The following is a 15,676-nucleotide window of genomic DNA, read 5'->3' as shown; positions in this document are numbered from 1 at the left end:
GCTGATCTCAACGGTTTTAATGGCGCGGACGAAATGACGCATTGCAGAATTTAAGCCTGCTTTCTCTCCCTCTGTGAACCTCCGCGCTCTTAACGAGTAATTAGTCCGTTCGTTGTATACAAACGGGAAGAAACGCCCAAATGGATTCGCTGCGTGCGCCTTTGAAAGGGATTTATTGTTAACCGTAAAAACCGAGCGCTCGCGCGAACGCTGCTGCCCGCGTTGTTTTCGGCTTCGGGTCGGTTTTAAAAGCTTATCGGAAACGGGACCATTTGCGCGTTACACTTTGTGGCCGAATTTCTTGGAAATTTATGTCTCACGTTTTGCCGAATCGCGGGAGACCCGCCGATTCTTGAGTTACTGACGTTTTCTGCGAAACACGAAAACAAAGTAGCATGGGAACAAAAAGATTTTATTCGCTACCGGTTTCTTTCGGTCAAACTTTATGCGAATAAAAGAGAGCGTAGTTTTTGCAATCGTATTCGTAAGTCATGAGTCATTGTGTAAATTTAATTTAAAACTAAAATAATGGAAAAATCAAAAGATTCCTTCTGGTAAAATTGAAATGAAGTAATTATTAATTTATATTCATATACACGTATCTTTGCATTTTTAAAATTTGCAGACGCTATAAATGTGTCTTTTTCATTTCCTTACTTTTTATACCATCTCGAACATTGCCGGATGTTTAAACTAGATTTAAATAAGGATTGTGCGTTTCACGGTGATATTAAATAAAACTATTTCTACAAGGTAGATCCATGCAATTTTTCATATGTTATTATTGCACCTTAATATGTATAATAATCGAATACATACGTTCTGTGGTACCTGTGTAACATTCCTTGCAAATGAACTAGTCTTATATTTTGTAAATTTAAGATAATAGATAACTGTACTTTTTTACTGTTTCTCCTATCACGTTTCACACGATTTTCAACGTAGAACATATAATTTACATTTGCAGAATTGTATAATTCTCTAACAAATGATTGACACTTTTTACCTGTCCACCAACGTTCCATATGTGGAAATGATTCGTCCGAACTCGGAGGTCAGAAATGCTCGAACAAAATTCCATTAGCCATCAATCAATAGAACGGACGGCTACCGTGAACGCGAAAAAATTCGCGTGCATTCGCAACCGACACCTGTTCGCAGAGAAGGTGGCCCACGCGACACGACGACGACGTTGCCTAAACGAGCAAAAAAAAAATCGTTCAGCCGGAATGCTAACGGGTCGCATCGAAATTATAGCATCGAATGCGGTATTGGAAGGAGTTGGTCGATACAATGGGTACATTTAGTGGAATTGTCGCGGCTGCGGTAGAGCGACAGGGAAATACCGATAGACAGAGGGAGACGGATACAGGCAAATAGGAAGGAAGAGACAGAGAGAGAGAGAGAGAGAGAGAGAGAGAGAGAGAGAACACGGGTAGGAGGGGTATGAGGATTGTGCTAGTCCACCGGAGGGTGGCAGCTACCAATAGGGGTTGCATAATTCATAGCCTTGGTTACACCCGTACCGGAATTGCGCTCCGTTCGTTGTGTGTTTGCATAGTGTCAGAACAATATCGCCATGCGAAAGTTCCGCGTTCCCTAGAATGCGATTTACGTCTAAATTGCCAAGGTTACAGCGCGGTTACCAGAGCTTACGCGCGATTTTATCCGCGCGCGCAGACGCCGCGCGGAATTGATGCGCTGATGTAACGCTTAAACGCGACGGGGCCGACATAAAATCGACGGATTTACGAATTCCGTCGAGTTGAACGCGGCACGCGCATCCCATCTCTCGGATTTAATTTTTGAAAATTAATCTGACAGTGCGTTTCTCGCAGAAATCGCAAACAAACTCGGCACTGCGTTGGATTTAATACAATACGCCTTTACCGATAGGATTAAAGAGACAGACGTAAAATTGACTCAAAATCGTAATTACCTGTACCTTGCTTTACAGATTTGGCAATGATATCTTATAGGTAGCTGTCGAATTCATAAAAAAATACGAAGACATATCTTGAACGGTAAACTTTAATACATTTGCGGTCCCCAGAACTGGGGCAGTTTCTGCACCGCTCCGCAAGGATAAAAATTCTGGCAATACTCTCACGCTTTCCGCCTCCTAGCGAGGACATTTTTTCGGAAAATAAGGAGAGTAAAGAAGGTCAGTTACGCGGGCAGGCGGTGCGATTAAAAGCCGTAGCATTTTTTAAAATGGACCGCGGTCGCGCAGCGTCTGCGGCAGCATTAGCGGAAAACTTTAGTCCCCTTTGTAGCGCGTTTCCCGGATAAATCCATTCCGTGGTCAGGTTTCGCTTTCATCTGTATGTCGAGAGGATAATGGCTGTATTCCCAAACGGCCGTGGCGGCGAGAGGCTCGGTAAGAGAGCGAGGCAGCAAAGCCTCGGCTCACAGACAGGCCGATATAAGGGCGAGAGAGCACGGGGATCGGTCTAAATCTTTTACACCAGATGCGAAGATGATCAAAGGATACCTTCGTCCACGTACACTTGTATCTCGGTCCGGGTTTCTGCGCGTGATATATGTTGGTCCGCGGCCAAGAGATGATACCTCTCTCTCTTTCTCTCTCTCTTCTCCTCTCGCTGCCCCGTTTCCGTTCGGAAGTATTTATTTTATTAATGCTCGCCATTCGTCCGTGTCGGCCCGGTGTAGCCCGGCGAACACGCCTCTCGTCCTCTCGGAGACACACACACACACACACACACACACATTTTCGGAAGCAGCACATGCCGTTGCGCGTGTCCGTGCCTATTTCTGTGGCCGTCGCGCGCGCCTTTATGGGAAAAGACACGGAAACGGGCTTTGACTCGCCGACGCTTTTCCCTTCTATCTCGTGGAAAACACCGACGCCCGTGGGAAACAGCGACGCCAACGCCGCGATCTCCTCCGAGAATTCCGACGGACGCACGTTTTCTGTAAACGCTCGCACCTGCGACTCCCGGAAAATTACACTGTTGGAAGTAACGCGCGCTTCTATTGAATACCACCGAGTCCGACATTGTTCGCAAATATTTGGATCTTCGACAGGACATTTCCACACTATCGCGCGCGCCGGGTTCATCTTGTATTCTCTAGACCGACGCGACGACGCGGAAATACGTATGTACTGGGTGTACTCTGTATCTGCGGTATTGTTCGAGTTAATGCGATCACGGGGTATTTTATTTGGAAATATACGAGGGCGAGTCAAAAATTTGTTATATTAATCCCCTGCTTTAGAATGACGCGTCTCAGCGACATCATGATAAACTTGATTATTTTTAACGTTCCACCGCGATATTATACAGCGAATTCTCGATATATGTCGGCAACACGGGTTTTCATGTCGTTTATCGTCCAGAAGTCTCTATAGAGTATGTTTAGAGTATGTAGAGTGTGTAGAGTGTGTCCTAATCCGAAGCCTTGAAATTAAATTGTAAGGCAAAGGGTTACCCAGTAGCCCTGGAAATATGTTAAAAACATTTAAGAATGTTGTCACATTATTTTCGCCTAGTTGAAATAATTGGAAGATGAGATACCTAGAGAGACTATCTAGCTGTCATTTCTATCGACTTCGAACATTTTTATTTTGTAGAAAAATCTGGTCCAGTTAGAAACCAAATCGCAGTAGAATCTCGCTCGTTGCAACCTCGTTTAGCACGGAATTGTCGTTCGTTGCAAGCGATTCCCACCACGAGTTGTTAGAAGTTCTAGAACACGTGGTGGGGATTGTGGTGACATAATATCGCGAGCAGCTTAGACGGTGGGGAAATACGGAATGGAAGAAACAGATCGCGCGATTAGCTCTTTCGTTGCACCACCCCGATTTTTACACGCACTTTGGGCCCCGTTCCGTGCAACTAGCGAGGTTCCACTGTACTCCTTGAATCCTCAGAACCGGAGGAGACATTTAGCCAGATTACCCAGTATAGTTTCCGCCGTGTTTCGCGCACGCTTACATAACGCGGCCGGGTTGGTAAGATTCCTTTTCCCGGCGTGTCCTTATAACATTTTCCGCGGGAGAAGAGAAAAAAGAAGGACGGTAATAAGAATAAATCGTCAAAGAAGCGACCAGATGGTGGTTGACAGGGAGTCGACGAAAACGAGATGGGTTGGATAATCCCGTGGGTCCAGACGATGGTCGAACAGATATACGGCTGATGTTATAGCACCTACCCGTGTCGTATTTGTTTTTGGCTAACAAGTCCGGTGCGACGTGTACCCGGCCCGGAGCCCTACTAACGTATCGCCTGTTTGCCGATTATTTCCATGTCGCCGTTCGCGGCCGTTATCGGGCCGACTACCTTAAGTTTCGACCGTTGGGAGCCGTTGCCGATCGATAACGATATTCTCATAAAACTTTATACGTCGAAAGGGTCGAGTTTAATACGGCCCGTTTACGATCGATCGTAACCGAGACATGAAACAGAAATATTCCCGGGGAATCGCTTTACAATAACGCGCGCACGCGCGCGCGAGAGAGAGAGAGAGGGAGAGAGAAATGCTCGAGACGCTGCTGTCCCTGCGCCCGGCATCCGTCCGATGTCCCATAGAATCCTGGACCCTGAAAAGTCAGACTGAGGATCCCTTCAGGCACGAGACAAACGATCCGACGTGGAGGAAATGAATTTTCGGACTAGTTAGAATATCTGCCGATCGTCGTTCACGCAGGAATCTTGGTGTCCGTTGGTCGTTCTGAGCGGTTCGCCGGAAGTCTGCCGTTCGTTCGGGACATCTAGCCGGTTCATCTTAGGGGATGGGCCCGTAGCAGCCTTTCTCCCTTTGTTTTCAAGTTCGGCGAAAGCAATAAAACCTTATTATACCCGGGCGGAATTTCAATGGCGCAAGGTGGACGTGGAAACGCGAGCTGAGGAAGAAGGGGGGTTGCGTGGAAAGTGATCGATGGGGACATACGTCAAGCCGGCGGGACGGACAGCCAGTCGGCCCAGCGACAAGATGAGAAGGATGAGAATGTCAGAAGGAAAGGAAGAGACGGAGCAAAAGGTGTGGGCGTCGATGCGACGGGGCTGCGAAGGGGCCCCGGCTGCCAGGTGGCGAGACAACACCTAACGTGAATACAAATTACTCTCCTTGTGCTTCGGTTGCCAGCGCCGCGGCGCTTCATCCCACGGACTGACACTGCCAATCACGTCGGCCTTTCTGGATTAACGTCGACGACGGCGCGTCGTCAGGGCACGTAATTCGCGATGGATTATTGCCGGGACTCAATCTCGCCGCGAACCCGATTGCTATGTATGAAAACGTGTAATGATCTTACGATCGAGAAAAGAGCCTGCCTTGCCAATCGCCGCGGCCGGGATTATTTATTTGCCGCCAACCGGACAGCTCTCCGCTAATTTCATGAAAGCCCCCGCCAAACGTCTCTACCTGGTTTTTCGAAAATATTGCAATCCTCCTTTTAAATATTAACGTATTTACGATAACATTTCCAGAACGTTATTAACGTTTTCTAGGAAGAATTAGATCATAGGTTGAAGTATTATATACTGTACACAGAATATGTGCTAGTCTTTCGTTATTTAAATAGTCAAATTATTTGTTTGCAATTCTAGGAGCTAGATACGTGAACCTGGCATTGGTATAACAAAATTAAATTTTCTTAATTCTTGTCAGTCCTGATATATTAGAAATAAAGATAAAACCAAAAAGACTTAGTGTATTTAATACATCGGCATAATGAGCGGCATAGTAATGATTTTTGTTAACAAATTCGGTTTACTTAAGAGATTGTATTCAAGTTTGGTAAAAATGTGTCACTCTGTGTAGCACTGAAAGTGTTCACAAATTGTATGTGTGTTAAGTGAAATGAATGAAAAGTTTAATGCGAAGGGATACACAAATGGTAATTTATAGACAATAATGTGTGTCAAGGGTTCGCAACGAGGCAAATCCGTTTTCGATCCGAGTGGCAGACATTCCGTTATCCAACGGTTGAACTGGGACGCCATGAGCAACGGCGAATTATTGCGTCCATTGTCAGGAATGAAGTTCCATTTTGCTATTCAATGCCGGTTGTACCTGTGTCAACGGGGGCATTACAAGCGATTATAATATCACCATTCATGCATACGAACATTACGTTATTTACAAATGTATGCTGTCACATGTTACCATTCAATATCTCGAACTCCTCCCCTATCCCTAGTACCAGCATGTATCCTACTTCGAGGCAGGTAATTACATCCTCTATCGATCAGTTCGAGATTAATTTGACACTGGAAATACCGAATAGCCATGTTTGCTCAATTTTGATTCTGTGGAAAAATTAGAAGAGTCTGCGCGTTCAAGTGCAACGCAATTTTCATTGTGAGATGCTCGTAAATAGATAAATTAGATTAATAATTTTCGTTTCATGTATTTATCCAACTTCTTATCCAAAGTGAGCAAACGAAGTTGGTTAATTAGTTTTACTTGGAATGATTGTGGTTATGTGGGCAAATCTTTTACGTGATAGCTAGAATTGTACAAATACTTGTGTGAAAGTAGAAAGGACTTTCTGAGCATGACTTGTGTTTAGTGGTCAATTGTTGTCTTGCACTAATTATTTGCTTAACTGTGCTAGTCTACCGTACTAATTTCCTACAATTTAAATACGAAGTAACAGAACCGAATTCGTCGAAATAAGTTGACCCGAAAATGAATGAAACATTTTAAATGCCAAAAATTCAATTTAAACTTGCAACTAATATGAAAATTTCACGAGCTTTTCCCGGTACTTTTCCCAATTATTCGATTCTTCTGTGATTCTGGCATAAATCGTCTGGCAGAAAATATTCGATCAAAATCGTAAATATCATTTTTGAAAGAATTATTTGAACGTATATTAAATACCAAACATAAAAAGCTTACGTAAGAGTAGAGTGTGATATAGTTCACGCAAAAAAAAAAGTATCTCCAGGTCGTCACTACCAAATGTTACATAGGTTTATATGAAAAATGGGACTTTTAGCCGCATTGTACTCTATGAACTAGCGTACCAAAATTCCTCGAAACAAAAATTCCGACCCGAAAATAGATGAAACATCATCCCCGACATCAGCCGTTCCCGGCAAGCACATCAGCTTGCGCGCATCGAGCCTCGCACTTCACGCGGCCGCTTGTTCCAACAAGCTTACCGACCGCAGAATCCTTCCGCCGGCATTGTGATCGTCACGTTTTTCCGTGAACGAAGCAAAGTAGATACGTGCTACCGGTGCGGTTGACGGTCTCCGATACGTGACCGGGCAAATATAAAAGTGGCCGATCTTCGACAACACACAGCTCTCGCCGGCCTCGTAAATCTCGCTAATCGGACAAATCCGGCGTTAATACGTCGAGAGGCTCGTGCCGTTCGTTAGTCGTCGTTGCGTATGCGTGGATACGATCGGTGTCGTCGCCGTTTCGTTTCGTCGACCGGGCAATAGCCAATCGGTCACCGTTGCTGCCATTGTTCGCGCTGGCATCAATCGCGGCGGCCCCTATGCCACGGCCAATAATATGAATCCCGGCGCGGCATTGACCGGGGCCCGACACACATTCGGCCATTGTAATGGTTTGTTTAATGCGACATTAGAAATTTGTTTCCGCCGGCAGCTGCCTGGGAGGGCATGCATTGTGACGCGGCGCACAATGGGAACGCCTCGCATTCCCCGAAGAACCGAGCGCGGAGGGAAAATTTGTGGGCACGGACGAAGAAAAGGAGAATAAATGCGGCGAGCTCCATCCTCTCTCGCGCCCAACAACAACCCCATTCGCGTGCCCGCTCTCGACGTTTTCCACTTCGAGCCGGGCTCCGGAACCCCGAAGATCAACGTTTAAAAATTCAGCGAACTGCTTCCGCCCGGGCTTCGTTATCCTCCTTCCCTCCCCCTCCTGAAATTCCTCGGTTCTTTCTCGTTTGCGCGACCCGGTGTATATTTGGATTACCGGGAAGCAGATTAGTTTCCTTATCGTCGGAAACAGCGGCTGGATCCCCTCGGCCTAGGTCATTTTCGAATTCCAGCGGAACGGGTCGTTACACGGCGATGATGCCGCGCAGGAAATGATTCGGAAGAGGGGGATCTAGATGTCTGATTTTTACATCGTGACTTATCGCAACGAAATAGTCGCCGGAGTCGACAGTCACGTAACAGTCGAACGACAAAATGGAACGATGTACGAGCGAGGCTACGTTCCGGGCGCTTTTTCCCTCGTTTCCCTGCAGCCACGGGCTCTAGATCGATCGATATCCCTTGCTACCCCGTGCACACGACGTCTTCTACATTGTCGCACCCCGTACGTGTCCTTCCCAACCCGTGCACGGCCTCTGTCCTCGTCGGCTAGACGCTTTTCCAATTTTCCGTAGCAGCCACGAACGGGCTGAAACAATTTAGGTAACGTCGAGTCTGATCGAATAATATGGAGACTTCAGACTCCGATATGGAGAGCGCAGTCTCCTTTTATGATCGTGTTCCAAATAGGTTCACTCGAATGAGCATTGCGCCGCGAGACGATAGATTTTTCTCGAGAACTATGCCCCGACGAGTGCCTTGCTTACGTCCCTTTGCCCGCGTTTCCTTATCGCACATCGCGTTTTACGTTTAACGGTTAAGAGGGTGTTCTACTCTGCGGGCATCTCAGATGATTTTTGGAATAGGGAATTATTACTGTCGGTCTTCACGCAAAATAAAAATTGCGTGGAAATATATTTATTTTATTAATCATTCCCTTCTGACATTCTTACTGCTTTGTGTTCCCCGTTTCACCTACTCATTTTTATCATAAATGCATAAAATTTGCAGTTTACTAATTATACACTTGACAGTTTGTTAAATGACTTGAAATTCTGTGAAGACTTCGCTCGTGACTGCCACATTTTTCCATTCACGAGAACACCTATGTAAGAATTGGCTTAAGTTAACCTTTAAAGGGTCGGGGTGATCGGTATAGTGGCTAGGGACAAACTTGGAAACTTTGTGTCACATGTTGCCTGTAGATACATATAAATTTTCATAATAAAAATTCAAGTATGGAGAAATACCGGCCCTCTGAAGGTTAAACTTTCATAAAGAGATAAAACAGTTCAGTATCGTAGATATACGAAACAATGAAGAACAAAACGTCATGAAAAAATGTCAAAACGCTTGAATAAATTACAATAAAATTGAAAACGATCAATAAATGGATCGGAGGATCGATGACCACAATATTTGCATTCGCTCATAACATTCGATCGATAGGCAAACACTTTTGTCTCTGCGTTCTCTGGAAGAGAAACAGAGTCGACGCGATGCACTGAATAATTCACCGCGGACGATTGGGACATGCTATTAGTTTAGAAACGTTCCTCTCCGGATGAATCTCGATAGCGTAGGAAGACTGACGTCTGGACAGACGGAATGCAGAGAGTGAGAGAGAGAGAGAGCCCTTTGTTGCGGCAACGATACGTCGATGCATTAATTGATGTATGAAGACCACGGGCACCGAGTGCATCCTCGCATCGAAGAGTCGCGTGCACTCTCGTTCGCCTCGAATTAATCTCGAATCGAGCGGGTCTTCCTTATCGATGAAAGCACGCACGGGATGCCGTCATTATCTAAACTCGCCGTCATAAAACATGCGTGCGCACGGAACCCGGTTGACGTGTCGTATCTCCAAGCTCGATCGAGATGCATTCGAACGTTACGTATATGCAATCGGAGCGCGTTTTCTTCGCGTGTTTTTACCGAACGTTTTCTGTGATCGGGCCGGCGGCGGCGGCAGACATTTTCCCGGTGAACGCGATAAACCGCGGTGGCAATATAAATCACCGAGATCGATTAAGCTCCCGCCTCTGATCTCTCTATATATGGGATCGACTTATAAATTTAAATCGAATTCGAAAGTAGATGTAATTGGCCAGTGTTCCCGTAACCCGGCTTAAAAATACTATGATAAATGCGCGGATCGATCGGTCGATTGAATTACAGCCGACTCGCCGGAATCAATTAACGTGTATTTCCGTTTGTCGAATGAATTCTTTATCCGATGGCGGAATATTTCATAACGGAGCGTATTAAGAGATTATTAAACGCTCGAGTTAATAGTAATGAGACAAGATTTATCTCGGCGGCGCGACGTATATCTGCGACGACGACGCGTATGCGACAGCGACTGTCAAGATTGTATTTTTAAATCGATGTACGTCGTTCTAGGATGTCTGAATTCAATTCCGGAGCGATTCATCGCGCGACGGGTGGCCGGCAATTTCGATACCTTATTTTTACACCGCTCAACCCTCTCCGGCAACATGATATTCGAAATCTGTTGATCATCTGTTCCCACACGTGACACGTATAGTCGTTACATGCTCGTTTTGAACGATGTGTTCCTGTAATCTTACGCTGGAAACGTCACCGAGGTGCAGCTCGAATCGTGGTGTCGGAGTTTTTTGTCATAGATGCATCGGGGTTAGGGACCGCAGTCGTAAAATACGGCGTCACAGTTTTTTCGGATCCGACTAGCCCCGGTTATTTAAAAAATTGCTCCTGTAACGAAGCATAATTGCCGAGAGAACTAATGGGGTCCCGGGAGCAAACTTTCAGTGATACGAAGATAATGCAATTATTACCAGGTGTAAATATAACGGAGTGATGGAATTATCGTTTCATGTAAATAAAACAAGTAAGCGTTAAATTCTCTTAAACTTTTCACTATTTTACCTACCCAGTTTCGTCACAAATGCATAAAATCCGCGATCTATATATAATTAACCTTTTACTTTAAGACTTCTTTGTATTCTTGATTACATAAGCGATACAAGAGTGTAGAAAAGTGATCAAAATTCACGCAGACACTTAACATTGATCGATCAAGGTTCTCCGAATCCGGTTCAAGACGAGCGCGGGTGCAATTTTTCTTTTCCGACAGCGAGGCGGCGAATTAACGATGCGACTCCGCGTGTCCGTGGACAGGGATCGACGATCGATAGGTAAACACCGTGCGGTGAGCGTCGGCGAACTCTCGATAAGAGAGCTAGTTCACGGCAATGAAATTATATGAGCCGTCACCGGGCGTGTATCTGGCCGCGCGGCATTACATTAGCGGGAGGCGTGTCACGATGAGACAATGAATTCAAGATCACGTCTCTTCGGTGGCCGGGAGGCGCGAACTTAAACCGAGTTACGAAATTAAGTAATTTATATTTATGTATTCACCGAGTGTAACAGGATAGCGCGCGCTAGGTGTACTCGCTCGCTCGCACGCGAACGGCCCGCCCGCTCCGGTCCGCTCGGCTTCGGCGCGTTGTCGTTTTATCCGAGCGCGCGCGCCCGCGCGGCGGCGGAAAACAAGCGGCCGAGAGAGCCGGGTCCTTTTCCTGTTCCGCGGTGGCGTGAAATTTGAGAGCACGGAGGGTCCCTTAATCAAAGAACTCGCGGACCGCGGGAGCATCGTTTTGATGCCGCGTCAATTATCTCAATCCTTTAAACCGGCTTGGAAAAATCCGCGGACACCGGCACCGGGGGTCCCATTGTATTTTATAACGATAATTTTCGAGTCGGCCGTGTTCTTCAAAAGGTTTCGAATTTCGCATATTTGGCGCACGGATCCGCAAGACTCGGGCTACAGACTGCGTCTGTGGTTTCTGGATCTGCAAGAGCCTGTGGGGACCCTCGAATTCGCTTAACACGGTGTAGGCGATCCCCGAGTTTGTCGGGGGTTACTACAGACGACTGGAAGCCTCACAGGATACCACATAGACGATCACGGATTCATAGTATCCGGTAGAAGGGATTACAGATTCATAGGACCTGATACGCGGAGGGACGGACTCGTCTTAAGCGGTCACTGGCGTTCCGACTATGTAGAAAGGTTCTAGTAAATATCAGATGCGAGCCAGGTCACCAGACGACCCTTTATCACACCGGAATAGACCTTACGGAAACCATCTCGGTTAGTAGGGACCACGCTAAACGCGTTTACGCTCATCGAAACACCATCGAGGCTATCTGACTTCTTAGGGGTCTGGGCAACCGTCTCTGCGATTGCTAATATTATAATATCTTTTGTTTTGTGGATATACGGTAGGGTGGTCCTTAACCGTGTGTGTAGGGATTCAAGATTTGGTTTGAGATTTTTTGGTTTTAGCTAGATTTGGTGAAAAAATGGCGTGTGCAAAATTTGGAAGCAATCGGAAAACGAGAATCTGTGCCGTATTTGCGTTAAAGTTCAAAAATTGAAATGATTTTACATCATTCAAAATCACTGTTTTTCACGATTTTTAATTGTTTTTAACTCGTAAACCACTTGAACAATTTCGATGAAATTTTTAGCATGTATATAACTTCCGTGAATCTACAAACAAATATTTTAAATTTTCGTTACAAGCTGAAATAAAAAAGTTGTGTAAAGCAGCTTTTGCTATTTTTGTCGTAATTCATTTTTCATAATCATTTCAGTGTAGTAATCTAATCCATCTAGCTTGGGAGAAAAACTGTAGTAGTTTGGCCCATTCATAAAAAAGTTATTCTCATTTGAAGTATGCGACATCAATTATCAGACTGACTGTATACAAGAGCAGTGTTAGCGATGATGTATGGTAAGTTTCAACGCGATTGCATTAGCTAATTGTACGCTATGTCATAATAATCATGGATCGTCGTATAACATATCCTAATCCAAGTTGAAAATCATAGAAAATTATTGTACATGTTTGGACAGAATGCACCAAGACACCAATCCTAATTATTAAATGGCGAAAAGCGATCGAGAACGGCTTACATGCTTCATTAATTGACTTACATACTTCTGAAACGAAAACTATAATTTCGAAATTGAACGAAATTTGTTATACGACACTTCATGGTTATTATGCGGATCTCTATGCAAACTAAAATGCTCTACATCGATAGTAGATAGAAGAGGTTCGATAAAAATTGTTTACAACCCTTAATAATTTTAATATATTCAAAAGAATTCTGACAACGTTCTTTTTAATTTTATTTTATATTTTATCGAGTCGATTTCTTCGTAAATGTCTAATTATGACATATTATACGATTAACTGATGCAATCAAGTTGAAACTTATAATATAACAATACTAATACTGCTTCTTTACGACAATTGATCGATACAGATATACACCTCTCTTAAAATAGAAGTTACAGAAGAATGTAACTTACTTACTGGACCATTGTAAGTTCGACAACATTCATATGGGCTTGTAGAAGAATCTTTTGGAGTCGCAGATATATCACCAGACCTTTCTACACCCCTCAGATACGTTTTAGGATGTCATTGGATTCGTAGACGCTATTGAATCGATTTTAAATCGTGGAACCCATCGTAAGGTTCCCCTTGTAGGACTACCCGAGTTCCTAGAAATTTTAGCGATTGTCGAAGAGCCCGAGACTTTATGACATCTGGTTAGGATACCTTGACCTCCGAATGACCTCCCAGGACCCTCCTTGAATTCTTCGAAATCACCGAACCTTGTCGAATCTTGGACTAGTCGTAAAATTCAGGTTGCGTCCTGCAACTGAGATTGGGGTTAACATAAATCCGGCGATGCTTTCTGATACTAGGGATGCGAATGAATTTACGACTCCTCGCGATACCTAAAAATTCACTCGCTTAGTACACGCACTATTAAATAGAAATCGGCTGACGCGTCTGATCACGACTTGCTATTTCCACTTATAAATATTAATGCCTGGGAACCTGATGAATTTCTAGAATCGATTTCTAGCTTTCACTCCATATTTTTAACTTACTTTTTTATTACAACCACCCTCCTTCCGATTACACTAGTTCAGAAACACGTGATGAAGACAAAAAGTGGGTTAAAAAATATGTAAAAAATTGATGCAAGAGAATTTGAATAGGCTAGAGCTGTCATAAGGTAAGGTCCGAGGATTTCGGGGAAAAATTTCTTTTAGGTGATAGTAAACTCGAATGATACATTATCTCGTCATTCCCATTTCAAAGATTGAACAATTACTGTTGCAATTTATACAGAGAATTTGTATGTCACATAAACATCTACTGGTCCACCAGAAAATGCAAAGAACTCAACATCAGTGAAATACTGTCCGCACCATCGCTGACCCGAAACTGCCAGCTCGGCACTCCGCAGCAGAGTCATTCAACGATTTTGTACCATCCCACGGATCAGCAGACCCGAAAGGAAAGAAATCGTAACGCGAAGGGTTACTCCCCGATCCGCATTAACTCGGTTCCAAGGATTATTCAGCAGACACAAAAGCCTTGTTAATCACTTAGCGCCTAGCACGGTGCATCCAATAAGCGTCCTCGCCATTGTCGAACGCCGTCGACTCCATTTGTCTGAGGCGTCGCGAGACACCGAACAATTAGGGCAAAGGTACAAAGCGTCCTATCATTCCTGCCCTCTTTCTTTTCCAGGGCTAAGCCGCGCAAGTGTGGCGAGGATGATGGTCTCACGGGTGACCCGTCGTCGTCGTTCGAAGTGAGAAATTCACCCTCGTCCGTCACACGTTGACGTCCCCATCCACGTGCCACCAGAAGGGATACACTCCCTGCTTCGGCCCCTCTTCTGGGGGCTGGGGAAGGGGCGGGGGGGGGGGGGGCGTAGAAATACCCTGTCATCTCTTTCGTTTCCTCCGAAACGCTATTGCCTCCCGGTTGTTCCGAAATTGCGTGTCAGCCGGAAAAGCCACAGGGTAATTACTTGCGCGAAACAGCAAAAACAAAAGGATGAGCCGAGCGAGAGACAGGACGCGGCTCGGCGCCGTTTACTATTTCGACGCCGGGGAGTTTCGCTCGATCGGTGGACACTTTGATGGACGTTGACTCAAATTCGTCGATCGACTCGATAGAAAACTGGCTGTTTAATGAACCTCCGCGCATCGGGTTCGGATAAAATCGATGTTGCTTCCAGCTTGGAACCTCGTCCGAGCGGTGGCGCCAGCGGCCATGATTTCGAGGAAATATTGACCCGGATAATTCATTCATAAACCCGCGCAATGTCGATATCGTGTCCATTACATTAACAATCCCCGCCCAACGCTTCTGTGCCTTGTTGTTAACTTATCCGTGGGAAAGCTGCCAGGTGTCGGCTTGCAAAGGTCTGGTGACCTTTACGTGACCCCTTAATCCTTACATAGACTCTTATCGCGCCTGGTCACTCTAATTAAGTGAGCGATATTTTCATCTTTTACCCCGTTGTTTGCCGCAAGTTCCGCGAACTATACACCGCGCGTGAATACTCGCTTTCGAGTTTCAGTTCCGCAGCTAGACCGTGTTTGCGCTTCCTGTTCAGGAATATCGAATGTAAACATTCTCACAGCACACGTGTAACAATTGCATTTACCGTGGCCAATCAATTTATAAAGAAGTACGCGGTAGAGTTGCGGCCCTATATGGTCGTAGAAATAGAAACGTGTCCTAGAATTTGTGATATTCACGTCCGTTGGAATTGGATATTCTCTTTCGTTCAATGAATTTGCTAGCGACTGCTACGTTGATCATAGATCGGTGACTCATTTTATAAAACAAATTTTTGTAACACTTGGTGTGCGGATCTGTATGCATTTAAGACAGGCGCGAACAGGTCACGTGCGAAACTTTGAAGAGATCAGAATTTCAGAACATTGCTACGTTATTTATTTCCAACTTCTTTATCCCACAATAGGTTTAGGATATATCTGATAACAGAGTAATTTTAATTTTCTACTTCGG

This window comes from Halictus rubicundus, chromosome 9, assembly GCF_050948215.1.
Source record: "Halictus rubicundus isolate RS-2024b chromosome 9, iyHalRubi1_principal, whole genome shotgun sequence".
In the NCBI taxonomy this organism is placed as follows: Eukaryota; Metazoa; Arthropoda; class Insecta; order Hymenoptera; family Halictidae; genus Halictus; species Halictus rubicundus.
This window is presented reverse-complemented; position numbering follows the sequence as displayed.